Raw genomic sequence first — 14,984 nt, 5'->3', positions numbered from 1 at the left:
GAAACATATGTCAGAATAAAAGTATGCAGTTATAATATGCATTTACTCCATTCTTTAAATTTATATATATATATATATATATATATATATATAATTGTTAAAGAGGACAACAAATGTTAAGGCAAACATCTCAAGTCATATACATTATTATTATTGGGAAAAAAATTGAAAGTCCTACAGCTGTTTCTGGGATATCCCAGACTATGGGATATTCTGTCACTGGAGACAAATAGAGAAAATGAGAAGGGTATAAATTAATGAAATGACAACATAGACAGGAGTAAAAGAATAAGATGAAGAAAGAAGCAAAATCGGAAAGTTGAACTGTGAACTTTCATGCTTCTTTTTTCTTCTCCTGCTTCATCCCTTTACTCCTGTCCTCTATGACGTCATTTCATTAATCTGTACCTTTCTCATTTTCTCCATTTGTCTTCGATAATGGAACATCCCAGAAACAGTTATAGGACTTTGAATTTTTCCAATAATAATAACATATATGACTTGAGATGTTTGCCTTGCCTTAATGTTCGTTTTCCTCTTTAACAATTATATATCTGCTATATTGGAAATCTGCAATGGCTCCATAACTACCATCTCAGTTATAACCTTGGAGCCCTAATAATCTGTTACAGATAATAATCTGATTTGCATACCTAATTGTTTAGATCACCAGTGAACTAAACCTCTATATTTTGTGTATATAATGTATATATATATAAATTGATGGTATGTTGTCAACTTAATGTGACAGTCCCATGAAAGGGAAGAATGCTACTGCTATTTAGCCCTAGGAAACACTGTTTCCTGTTGGCCATGACACATTTTCTGTGTCCTTATGTTTTTAAAGGGGTAGATAAGCACCTCCACCCAGCAGAGCCAGCATCCAGAGACTAGTTTCAGAGTCATTGACCATCAGTCTGGAGTAGCATGGCTTGCTAGCTGTTAATGCCTATCCACCTTTGAAAACAGATATATTTCAAATGAAATACATTCACTGATTTCTAAATCTCTCAGAGAGATTTATACAGTAGCTGCATGATAAAGTAATGGTATGTTGTCAACTTAATGTGACAGTCACATGAAAGGGAAGAATGCTACTGCTATTTAGCCCTAGGAAACACTGTTACCTGTTGGAAATCAATAAATAGCCAACAGGAAACGGTGTTTCCTAGGGCTAAATAACAGTAGCATTCTTCCCTTTCATGGGACTGTCACATTAAGTTGACAACATACCATCACTTTATCATGCAGCTACTGTATAAATCTGAGAGATTTAGAAATGTAATATTTCTATTTATATATATATCAAAAGATGTGTTATAACACTATTCCATATATACAAAAACAGCCATACCAACAATCCAACATACCTCCATCATCAGCTGCCCCACGGATATCATTATGGTTTCGACACATGTGCAGTACCATTCTATCCAGCAGTGTCAACAGCACTAAAAGTGTTGTTTGGGAACAAACAAACCAAAAAACAAAACACACAACTTTCAAACACATTTATGCTTTGTACAGTAGTATTCAATCTAAATATAGGCAGGATTAAACACTAACTTTAAAAAATTAAACTACAACAAAGAAACACATAAATCTATGTACATCTGTATCGGTATTAATAGTAAACCTACAATTATTAAATTACTTAAAATAGCGACCAATCTTTCAAGTTCATACAAATAATAATCCCACCAGCCTTCCATAGTTACTACTATAACAGAAAGTGAAAGCTTTATATTCAATGGTGGAGCTGGACGAGTCACCCCCACTCCTTAAAAAAAGGCGAGCTTTCGGAATATGTCGGTCTTGTTTTATCGCTTTAAAAGTAAACGATTCTCAGTGGAATACTAAGTTTTCGATGACGGAGATTCCGAATATGCAAAATCACGTTTTTGAAATTTTAAATTCCACTCACCAATTTTTTAAGTAACTTTTTTCGAAATGTGTGTAAACATATATATACACATACATGCTTGAAGACATTAAACTTTCTAATTTTAATTCTAAATTGCCGTTTGTCTGCTCTCTGTTGCTTTTTAACTAAAGATCATTCATTGGAGAAAGATGTTACTTTGATCCCAGAGTTAAACTAACGCAATGGTCACTTGTTGACGAATGCATAGCGAGTTTTAACATGACCAAAAACGGACTCCAGAACTTCTACACTTTTCTGAAACATATTGCTGAGATTTTATCCTCAGTAAATTCCAGTTTGTTGCAAATCATTTTAATTGTGCAGGTTTTTTCCTTGTAAAGTGTCTTCTGTTCTGTAATTCAACTTAAGTTTTTGTATCTATATGTTGAACTGCTCAAATTAGATATTTTTGTAGATTTAATTATTCGAATCTCCCCACCCCTATTTGCAATCTTGTTTTCATATTCGTTTACTACATGTTGTTGTACACCTATTGCACTTTTTTTGTTTTTGCTTGGGTCAAACACTTTAGTTTGACCTTGGAATTTTGTAAAATAAATGTTTTTCCCAAACGTTATTTCCGAATTTGTTAGCAGATAATTAAAGAAAGAAGAAAAACTGGAGATTTGGCTGTTATTTCGCACATCTAACTAAGAATGAGTGGAGTTCATGGGTTGCCCGCCTCAGTCGTTCATTTTCAGTGAGGTGTGGAGATTGTTGCGCGCGCGTGGACCCTTTATTTTGCTGAGGGGCGAGGGGGGGGTGGATTAAATTTAGAGTTTTTCATATAAAATTTGAAATTGATTCATTTTTTATTTGCTATATTGTTAACCTCCGTATTTTTCCACGTAGATTGAATAAAAAAAATTCGAAAAAAGTTTAAAATTTTAAATTTGTGAGGGGGTGGGGGGTGTTATTTAAAATTTTGAAAACGTGATATTTTGCATGTTCGGAATCTGTCTTCGAAAACCTAGGAATCTGCAGAGGAAAAATTTTTAAATGTCCGAAAGCTCGTTTTTTTTTTGTGTGTGTGAGGGGGAGGGGTGACTGTCGTCCAGATAGACAGTTTCAATTCTCTCCAAAACAAAAACACGATTGAATTTAATGAATAATATAATAATTATGAGTGAAATACATCATTTCATAATTCAAAAGCTGATAATAAAAACAATAAATTTATAAATAGGAACTAATAAAGGTACACTTATAATTAACTATTATTATAAAACTTTGCTACTATTAAAGCCAAATTAAAACTGTTTCAAAGATAACAAAACTACAAAGCATTAACACTTACATGTTTTTCTAAACCACATGGTTCATCACTTCTAGAACTTAAAAGCTTATCTTAACTGTAGATGACGTAGTACACAATTACTACTTGGTCAATTGTCTCAAACAATATTGGTGACGTAGTAAGCAAATAATTGAATCATTAACATTCTAAATCTTTACAAATATTTGCTAAATCGAAGACTAGATACGACCCCATGTTTATTTAAAATTTCAAGTCTCCCACCTAAACAGCGATTAAAGGGTTTAACCAAATTTACCATATCTATACCCTTGTTTTATTAAATGTCTTAACAGTTTATTTATTGAATACCAAAATTTTTTTAGCATTATTGATAATAGTTCTATATCTGACTATTTGCCCTGCAAAAACGCCATAACCAATAAAAGAAGGAATCCTACTACTGAACCATGACATTGAAGCCACTGGGTGCGTTGGAGTGTTTATGGCTCCATAACTTAGAGGTTCAGCAAAAGAGACCCATAAAATATGTACTAGGTTTAAAGAAGAATAAGTACTGGGATCAAGTCATTGGGCTTAAAATTCTGCAAGGCTATGCTCCAGCATGGCCACAGTCTGCCCCAGCATGGCCACAGTCTGCCCCAGCATGGCCACAGTCTGCCCCAGCATGGCCACAGTCTGCCTCAGCATGGCTGCAGCCTAATGACTAAGACAAGTAAAAGATAAAGCACACACACACACACACACACACACATGCATATACAATGGGGTGCTGAAAAGTTCCTGGCTTTAAGGGTATTGGGAAAGACCTGAGCTGGAGACCCAAACCATCCAAGTTTTTTACAGGGCTTAGAAAAACTGAAGGACCACTGCAATAAGTGTTTGAATCTGAGAGGGAAATGTGTTGAATAAAATCATAATTCATAGGTGCAGGAGTGGCTGTGTGGTAAGTAGTTTGCTTGCCAACCACATGGTTTCGGGTTCAGTCCCACTGCGTGGCACCTTGGGCAAGTGTCTTCTACTATAGCCTTGGGCTGACCAAAGCCTTGTGAGTGGATTTGGTAGACGGAAATTGAAAGAAGCCTGTCGTATATATGTGTATATATATGTGTTTGTGTTTGTGTGTCTGTGTTTGTCCCTGCAACATTGCTTGACAACCGATGCTGGTGTGCTTACATCCCCGTGACTTAGCGGTTCGACAAAAGAGACCGATAGAATAAGTACTAGGCTTACAAAGAATAAGTCCTGGGGTCGATTTTCTTGACTACAGGCGGTGCTCCAGCATGGCCATAGTCAAATGACTGAAACAAGTAAAAGAGTAAAGAGAGTAATTAACTGATCCTCCTCTATTTTCTTTTACACAAAGCCAGGAACTTTTCAGCACCCCCTCTCTCTCTGTGCGTGTGTGTGTGTGTGTTTGGAATATTTATTTTGGGTGGTAACTTGACATTGTCTGAATATGAGACAAAGTATACAAAAGAGGCATCCCCTGCCGGCATGTAGTCTAAGATATTTGGGATAGCTATTACAGGCTGTCATGGCATTCATTACTTCTGCAAAGACATTTTAATCTAAGGAATGGTGGAAATAGCTTCAAGTGTGTATTGAAAGTTATACACCTTTGAGTTGCTCAAGGATTTTCTCTCAGACATTTAAAGCTAGTGACTTAGCAATGATGCACAGCTAGCTTCTCCCTCCTTCCCATTATTGCATGGGGTGGTTTGGAGATATTAAGGATGAACGGGATCTATTATCAACAACAATTAGAGAAAGTAAATACTTCAAGGGAGTCCTCTATATACTACATGCAAATATGAAGGTTTCACATATGTAATAAAGATTTTGTTGTCATCATCATCATCATCATTTAACATCTGCTTTCCATGCTGGCATGAGTTGGATGGCTTGACTGACAGCAAGGCCAGGAGCCACACAATGGTGCTATTCTCTGCTTTGGCATGGTTTGTCGTGCCAATGGGATGACTGTTCCTTTCTTCATTGCCCACATTTGCGCAATCTCGTCTTTTAGTGGCTTCTTGTACTTATCAATCCTTACTGGTTCTTTTACGACTTTCGCAGTTACATTTATGACTACTTTTATAATTATGTTACAATTATAGCGGGAGAAAGCGAAGTACTGATGGTGGATGTAGAAAAGGAAGTAGAATGAACAACTTGTTAATAAAAGTAAATTTTATTAATTCATAAAATTAATTCCATTACAATTAGTCATAAGCCTAACAGAAAATCATCCGATAGCCTGAATGTGCTTTAGAACAAGCTTTTCCTCATTTTCTTTCCATGTTTCCTGACTTTCCATGTATTATGAGTCTTCGTTCTTCATGTATTAGACTACATGTTGCCTAAATGTATTTAAAATCCTAAACTCTGATAAATCTAATAAAAAATATGCTTTAAGTCGTAAAATCATTAACATAAGCAACAAAAAATAAATAATAAATAAGCAAAACAAAAAGTCCCAGCAAACAAAAGCAGCATCTAATTTTATTTTTTTTATTTGTTTTGCATATATATTTTATTACATTTTATTGCCTTATTTATTTACTTGTTTATATTTTTCGTTGCTTTCAAAATAATTCAATTAATTTAGTTTATCAAATGCCAAATATTTATATATTTTTAAATTTGTTCGTTAATTTAGAGTGATTAAGATGTAAGAGATCGTATTATACAACAACAACAACAGGAACAGCAACAACAACAACAACAACAACAGTGTCAGCAGAAAGCAAAATATATGAAAAAAAAAATCCCACAAATAAACAAATATACTGACTATAAATAAGTTAGAATCAGTAAAATATGGTTCAAAGAAAAACAATAAAGCTGAAATTTCCAGAACACCATAAATAACAGTAGCAAAATAAGCCAAAGAGAGAGCTTCGAGCTGCTAGAAATAACAACTGTATCTCCCTCAAATCACATCATAAATACTTATATAAAATAAGAAAACTGTCACTCCATCAGTTCCAGGGTTCTAGTTGATTTGGTCAATGGTACAGGCCTGCTCGTGAAATTAACATGCAAGTGGCTGAGTGCTCCACAGACATGTATACCCTTAACATAGTTCTCAGGGAGATTCAGGGTGACACAGTAATGTGACAAGGCTGGCCCTTTTTGAAACACAGGTGCTACTTGTTTTTGCCAGTCGAGTGGACTGGAGCAACATGAAATAAGGTGTCTCACTCAGGGATACAATGCACTGCCAGGAATTGAACCAATGACCTGATAATCATGAGCCAAATACCTAAACCACTCAGCCATGCACCTTTAGGTTACCCCAAGTACCTCTTAAATCATGGATCCACTGTATCAGGACTGAACAGGGTTAAACAACACCAACAACTTTCTACTCTAGGCACAAGGCCTGAAATTTCGTGGGAAGGGGGCAAGTCGATTACATCGACCCCAGTACACCACTGGTACTTAATTTATCAACCCTGAAAGGGTGAAAGGCAAAGTTGACCTCAGTGGAATTTGAACCCAGAACGTAGCAACAGACGAAATACCGCTAAGCATTTCGTCCAGCTTGCTGCCTTTAATTTAATACATATTCTTTTCTTGACAACCGATGCTGGTGTGTTTTATGTCCCCGTAACTTAGCAGTTCAGCAAATGGGTCCAATAGAATAAGTACTAGGCTTTCAAAGAATAAGTCCTGGGGTCAACTTGCTCAACTAAAGGCGGTACTCCAGCAGGGCCACAGTCAAACGACTGGAACAAGTTGAAGAGTAAAAGAATAAAAGAGTATGATCTGTGTGTGTGCGCATGCATTTACAATTTTTTTCTCCTGATGTGATGGATAAGCCATCCTATTTAAATTAATTATGTGTGTTAATTTTGTACTTACATAAACTGAGGATGTTTTACCTCATTGAAACAACTGTCAAAAGCAAATTACACATCATACAAAATTAATGCTTTTCTGTTGTTTGTTAGGAGAGGGATGAGAAAGAGAGTGGGGCCAGCTTGGAGACGATTCCAATGATTGCTCCCGAATGGGCACTGATGCTGCTGATGCCCTGCATTAAGAAAACACTCAGTGTTGATGTTATTTAACCCCAAATCAATTCTGCTGAAACAGATTAATCATAAAAGACAATCCCTCCATGACATCTTTCTAGAGGTATTTAAGATTACATTATATAATATGTTTTTCTTTTTTCCTTATTTACAGTAGAAGGTATGAGGAAGATTTAGCTGTTATATCTCACACCTTCGACAACCATTTAGAGGTTTCCTCATTGGTTTGTTGTTTAATTGTATAAATCATTATATTTGAGATCATTCTTGTTGTACACTAATAACATTTCAATATTCTCCGACTTCAACATTCATGACCCCACTGTTAGAAGCAAAGGTCATGTGGTCGATGAATTATTTATATGATGATCAAATCCAATTCTAGTTTCTGATTCAAACAGTTATCTCATAATTGTTTTCCTGTAATTTATCAATATTATCAGCGTGTGTCGTACCAAGATTGTAAATTTATTTCATTATTTCAGAGCTGGTACCATAGATAATGAGGGTTATCTGAGGTGATGATATTGGTCAGTGTGCGAAAGTACCTCAGACAATAAAGGTTATCTCAAGTTTGGTTATTGCTCACTGAAAATTATTTCAGACTTGGATTATTTTTAAATTTAGCAATCCTAATGATTGTTTATACTTGAAATTATAAATCTTCAAAAAAGACAAAAAAAAAATTCCAAAAAATGTTAATCATACATGCAGGCATGGGTGTGTGGTAGGAAATTTGTTTCCCAGTCACACAGTTCCAGGTTCAGCTCCATGCATGACACCTTGGGCAAGTGTCTTTTACTATAGCATCAGGTTAAACAAAGCCTTGTGAGTGCACTTAGTAAGTGGAAACTAAAAGAAGCATGTTATATATTTATATATAACTGGGGGTCTGGGAAGCCAGGAGGCTGCAGCAGGCTCCAGTCTGACCTGGCAGTGTTTCTACAGTTGGATGCCCTTCCTAACGCCAACCACTCCAAGAGTGTAGTGGGGGCTTTTTATGTGCCACCGGCACAGAGGCCGGAGGAGGCTGGCATTGACCACATTTGGATGGTACTATATATATATATATGTGTGTGTGTGTGTGTGGCAATCTGTTGGTTATGATGATGAGGCTTCCAGTTGATCCGATCAATGGAACAGCCCGCTTGTTAAATTAACATGCAAGTGGCTGAGCACTCCACAGACACGTGTACCCTTAACGTAGTTCTTGGAGTGGAGTGTGACAACGCTGGCCCCCTTTGAAATACAGGTACAACAGAAACAGGAAGAAAGAGTGAGTGAAAGTTGTGGTGAGAGAGTACAGTAGGGTTCACCACCACCCCCTGCTGGAGCCTCATTCAGCTTTACATGTTTTTGCTCAATAAACAGTCACAACGCCTGGCCTGGGAATCAAAACCGTGATCCTACAACCGCGAGTCCGCTGCCCTAACCACTGGGCCATTGCGCCTCCACATAATATCACATATATGTTGATTATTTCTATTTCCATTTCTAATTTTTATATTTAATTTTTGTCTTCCTTAAGCATTTTTTAAAAATATATCACCCGAGAAAACTATGAATTGTCATTATATTTTATTCAACCTATAAAAGTATTCAAAACTAGTAAATTATCAAAGGAAATTATGCACATCATATTGGCTATTCTATTGAATTAGTGGCAAATTATTCTGTTAAGAAGGACATTTCCATATAAGGCCTCTTTGAAAATCTTTCTTTGTGAAATCATATTCTTCATATCATCCACTACTTTTACTGATTGGTTTTTTAGTAACCATGAATATATCAATAGTAATAATCGTACCGAATTTCTAATCTTTTTTATTTATTATTTTCATTTTTTAGCAAATATATTCATTTCGTTTTTCTGATTTTGTAATAAGATCTGAGAAACAGATATTAATATCATATTTGGTAAGTTCATATTTTCCATGTGTTGTTTTTTATATTTATCAAAATTATAAACTCCACATTTTACCTCTGGTAATCATGTGTTGATACAACTGAGCAAATACTTGTAACTGCATGTGTGTGTATGTTAATACCTATCTCTCTTCTGCCCTCTCTCCCCCTCTCTCTCTCTCTATATATATATATATATATAATACCAACATACTGTTTTCTCTCTCTGTTTAGTTTCTTCCACTTCCCATTTTTTTCCACTCATCCCTTTCTGACAAAGAGCACAGACTCAAAACATCAAAGGCTTCATTCTTCCCAAGCATCAAACTAATACACCTGCTTGTTGTTCCTCACCTGTCTTCATCTTTTGTTTTCTGTAAATTTGAACAATATATATACATATATATAATATATATATATATGTAACACATGGTATAATTATAAACAGGGCAAATTTCAGTCATTTCTCCACAGACTGAAAAAAATTATGAACAACCTTAACTGATTTTCAAACCTTATTGGGTTCTCATCAGAGGCATCTGCATCATTCTGACAGTCCCCAGAGAAGCAAGCAGCCAAACTGTTTATATACTCAACAAATGCAGCAGTTACTCTATGAAGGAGTCCCTAATTTGCATACCGAAAGTGTTTAACACTCTATAAATACCAGCAGCCTGTCAACAAGGATCTTAGTCCAGACAGTATCAAGGTATTATATAATATATATGTCACATTTGTTACCTCTTATGATGTGATAACACATGGTATACTAATTCTAAAAACAAGAATTATATATATCATCATCATCATCGTTTAATGTCTGCCTTCCATGCTGGTATGGGTTGGACAGTTTGACTGAGAACTGGCAAGCTGGGAGGCTGCACCAGTCTCCAATCTGATCTGGCAAGGTTTCTACAGCTGGATGCTCCTCCTAATGTCAACCACTCCAAGAGTGTAGTGGATGTCTTTTACATACAGCCAGCACAGGAGCCAGTCAGGTAGCACTGGCATCTACCATGCTTGAATGGTGCTTTTTACGAGCCACCAGCATGGGAGCCAGTCTGAGGGCACTGGCATCAGCCACATTTGGAAGGTGCTTTTTATGTGTCACCGGCACGGAAGCCAGTCAGGTGGCACTGGCCACAGCTACGATTTCGATTTTACTTGACTCAACAGGTCTTCTCAAGCATATCATATTGCCCAATGCTTCAAGGGTACTCTTAAATGGGTCAGACACGCAATACTAGCATCAGCCATGGCTGCGATCTCACTTCTCAATCACAGCATATCTCCACAGGTCTTGGTCTCTTGTCATTGCCTCTGCGAGGCCTAACGTTCGAAAGTCATGCTTCACCACCTCATCCGATGTCTTCCCGGGTCTACCTCTTCCACAGGTTCCTTCCACTGTAAGGTTGTGGCATTTCCTCGCACAGCTGTCCTCATCCATACGTAACACATGATCATACCAGCACAGGAAAAAATATAGAAAAATTTTTTGTTGAAACTGCACCTAAATTTGAAAAACTTGTTTTTAAATAAATATATTTACATGCATACCCAGCTGATTTCAACAATATTTTCTGTTTATCATTGGTAAAAATTTTAAATTGCAAAGCAGAAAAAGATGCTCAAGAGATTCAATATTTACAAAATTCAGTAATATCAAATATGATTTAAATGTTCACAGCATTCGATAATATAAAAAATGTGGATCATCTTCTTTAAATGCACAAAATTCAATAGTGTTTAGAAGTGATAGATAAGAAATATGGATCACCAAAAGTTTGGTCATACTGAGTTAAGGGAGAGAAAAACAAGGGAGAAATGAAGATAGTAAAAAAAAGGGTTTGTTAACAGTTTCTGTGATTCTTTTTTTCCATCGTGTGCAGGGATTTTTGCTTGAAAATACTATTACACAGAAACTGTAACAAAATCCTTCTTTTTTTCACTATCTCCATTTCTCCCTTGTTTTTTTCCCTCTTAACTCATTTTGATCGAACCTTTGGTGATCCACATTTCTTATCGATCACTTCCTGTCTTTGTTTTTTGTTTTTTTTGTGAATTCTCCCCCTATATGGATATAATTCAGAAATGCATGAATTTCACAAATATAATCTAATTAATTTCAACAGCTGTTTAATGGGGAATAAGTATAATTAAGTCTATAATTATGGAATTAAGATACATAAAAATTAAAAGCAATTTAAAGCAATACTTATCCCAAATCATCAGGAATACTACAAGGTGTGCTAACTATAAACCATTGCTTGTTTAAAGACAGGTGAAACTGAGAAAATTGTGTGTGTGTGTGTGTGTGTGTGTGTGTGTGTGTGCGAGAGAGAGAGAGAGTGCGATAGAGGTAGAGAAAGAGTGCGATAGAGGTAGAGAGAGAGTGCGATAGAAGTAGAGAGAGAGAGAGAGCGAGTGCGATAGAGGTAGAGAGAGAGAGAGAGAGAGAGAGAGAGAGAGAGAGAGAGAGAGAGAGAGAGAGAGAGAGAGAGAGAGAGGGGGGAAACAGACAGACAGACAGACAGACAGATAGACAATTGGTTTTGGTGTTGAAAATTCACCTGGATCTTAAAACAGTAATTTTCAAATTTTTTTTTTTAATTTACTAAATTACCAGTTTCAGCAATTTTCCTGTTTCTCAATGAGTAAGTCCCATGGTGATAAAACATGCTCCCCCCAAAAAATCAAAGTTCAATAGGTTCCAGAGCAAAATTACACGAAGAAAATTCAAGTATTTCATAAGTTTCGCAACAAGAGGAAATGAATGTTCAAATGTCTGCTAAAAAAATGGAATGTTTGATGCAAAATGGAAACAGGTTCCCTGCGGCTGCTTTGCCTAAAGAAGCTGACCATCTTTCCTTAGAAATCTGATACTTTTGAGTATTGTTGCCTGCTGCTTGTTAACCCTAACTCTCTACAGGTCTGTCCATTTTGCAATTTCTATAAGGATCTTATGTTTCCACATGTATCTGTCTTCTTCCACTGCCTCAGGGCCTCTGGCAACAATGTGGCTGACACTACTTGCACGATGATTCTTCTTTGCTCCAGATTTAAAGGTTATTAGAGGTTGTCAAACATCAACATTAGCTCACAAGAGGGAAGATGACTTTTTTCTGGTCAGTATTTCAGAGTTCCCTCCAAGACATCTCTACCAATTGGTGCTATATTTACCAAGCCCTTGGTAGACTTGGTAGACTAACCCCAACAATCTTGGTAGACTACCCCCAACAATCCCCTGGTGTTTCCAATATGTTTCCATTTCCCTTACATTATGGGATTTCAACTTCCTGCTTCCCCTTATTGCCATATTGGTATGCTTGACTTGCACTTCCTCAGATAGCAGCCATGTACTTACAACTATTTTAGTAGCTTTGAATTCGTCCAGTGGTTTTGCTGTACTGGTTAACCAAACTGAAAGCTGAGAGAACAGCCAACCACTTTTACACAAATTTACAGCACAGCCACTCCATTGTCTTCATCTGGGCCATGGGGAAGTCATAAAGCCTGAATAGTCAATGCAGTGTGGCTTAAAACATGTGATCTTTGCATATTTCAAAAGATTGAACTCTAAACCCAAAGCATGGAGCTAACTCATCTCAGCCTTTCTTTATGCTATGAAATTTCTATTAAAGAACTTGGAAAGAGATCCATATATTAGCCACATGAAACTTTGGTAGAAGGACACTGCCTGTCATATGAACGATTAGTCACTTCTCTTTTTTTTCCCTTTTGATAGAGGGATGCAGTCCATTGCCATAGAAAGGATATTGTGAGAATCATTGATACGGATTAATATATATATATGTAAATGTATAGATGCATAAATATATAGATATAATGCATTTATATCTATATACATCTATTCATATATAAACATATACGGATACATAAATATTTATGTACACACACACACACACACACACACACACACACACACACACTCTCTCGCACTCACATTTCCATCTGTTTTATGGCTTTTATATGTTTCATCTATTTTCTGTCTTGGGGCTTTTATAGTTTAAAATTTGTCAAGTCCAAATGTTGTCTGAATAAAATAATTTTATTTATTCTCTTTCCCCAACATAAATCAATAAACGAATTTATAAGTCATTCATTTTAGTCTTTTATTTTGTCTCCAGTGTATGGTGTTTAAATTTACATAGAAAGATTGCGAGTGTCACATAGTTTTTTTTAGATACACAAATTGTTGTTTAGCTTCAGGTGAGCCCAGATCAATTATTTTTGCCAGGACTCTCCTGTCTCTGTTTATGCAACCAGGGTATTTAAGATTTATATTATTCAATGAATTTTTCATTTTTGCACATAATTGATAGGAGTTTAAGGAAGATTTAGCTGCTGTTTCTATCAGGACAGGCAACAGCTCAGAGGCTTTAATTTGGGTTTTTTTGTTTTCCAGCTGAGGTATCCATGTATCTGCTCTATAGTAAAGTATCTTTATCTGTCCCCTCTTTACCTTAAATCTCTCAACTGGCACAAATCCACACCCGCTCAATACTGCTTCTGTAGGTGAGGTCAGAACAGTACTGGAGGAGAATCTTTCGTCGCAGACAAGTGAATTTTGGAAGAGAGGCCTTGCAAGTCTACCAGGTAGTTGGAAAAGCATTGTAGAAAATGGAAGAGAGTATATTTTACATTAAAAAAGAACTTTGTTTATCTTAATTTTGAAAACTAAAAGAAGTATAAAAAAACCATACTATTTATGGGATAACCCAATATATATACATACATACATACATGATGATACATGGAGAGAGGGAGAGTACATATCATCATCAACATCATCGTTATCATCATCATCATCATTTTCCATAATTTTACGTCTTCTTTTCCATGCTGGCATGGGTTAGAGTGTTGCCATTATCTGAACCAGTTCTTGCACAAAGTTCCCTCTTTGCTCAGACGTCATATCTCCCTCATATGTTCCACTTTAGACACGACATCTATAACCAGATGCCTTTCATATCACCAAAAACTTTACACAGCATTGTGGAAGCGTTTATCATGGTACCACACTAAAAAGATTCTGTTGTGAAACTAAACAGTTATTCCAACACTGCATTGTTTCTATTCCTTTGCCAACACTTTACAAAGTGCACCAGGTGCATTTTACTTGGTCCCTACACTAGAGAGTCGTCTTGTTCCCAGCTATACCAAAAAAATTCTTTCTACCCCATGTTGTCTCTGTTCATTTATTTACCAACACTGGTGGTTAAATATAAAACACATTATTGCTGTTTCAGAAATATAGATTTATGGATTATTAGTAAAGCTACTCCTATAATATTGAAAATATCTCTTTTATAATGACCATGGAACAATAACACTTGCAGAACGAAACAAATCTGGCGATAGTCTTAGAATAGATTTATGGCACAGCACAGCTATCCCAAAGATATAAATATAACATGTTGTAGCTATTTTGGCAAAGAAGATAGAGAGTATGGTGTACTTATTTCTTTGAATGAAAAGTATAATGGATCTGAACTAATAGTTATCAAATTTGATAGGAAGGAAGTTGCAGTTTGCTATGTTTTAAGACAGAATAAATGGAGATAAAAACAATAAATAAAGAACGAGAAAAAAATAATTTCTCATTATCTGGAATCTTTTTTTTTTTTATGTTAGGTCTAATTTTGTGGACAAATACATACTTACAAAATACTTACCAATAAACACATACACACATGTGTATATGTGTGTGTGTGTGTGTGTATGTGTACATATATTATATTATATATACACGCATACACATATATATATGTAAATATATATGAATGTATATATGTATATATGCATATATATATACATGTACATATATATATATATA

The 14,984-nt window shown here is 35.8% G+C and overlaps 1 long non-coding RNA gene across 1 annotated transcript in view; it reads right to left on the bottom strand.

The window, feature by feature from the left end:
* The window catches only part of LOC106868901 (uncharacterized), a 60,772-nt gene extending 57,485 nt beyond the window's left edge, over nt 1-3,287 (bottom strand). The window contains exon 1 of the long non-coding RNA XR_001409352.2: nt 3,222-3,287. This is a non-coding gene — a long non-coding RNA (uncharacterized LOC106868901). The remainder of the gene's footprint in view (nt 1-3,221) is intronic.
* Between the last annotated feature and the right edge of the window lie 11,697 nt (nt 3,288-14,984).

Source organism: Octopus bimaculoides, chromosome 2 (assembly GCF_001194135.2).
Source record: "Octopus bimaculoides isolate UCB-OBI-ISO-001 chromosome 2, ASM119413v2, whole genome shotgun sequence".
Classification (NCBI taxonomy): domain Eukaryota; kingdom Metazoa; phylum Mollusca; class Cephalopoda; order Octopoda; family Octopodidae; genus Octopus; species Octopus bimaculoides.
Note: the sequence above shows the minus strand (reverse complement) of the source record. Positions and strands in the feature narration are given on the sequence as shown.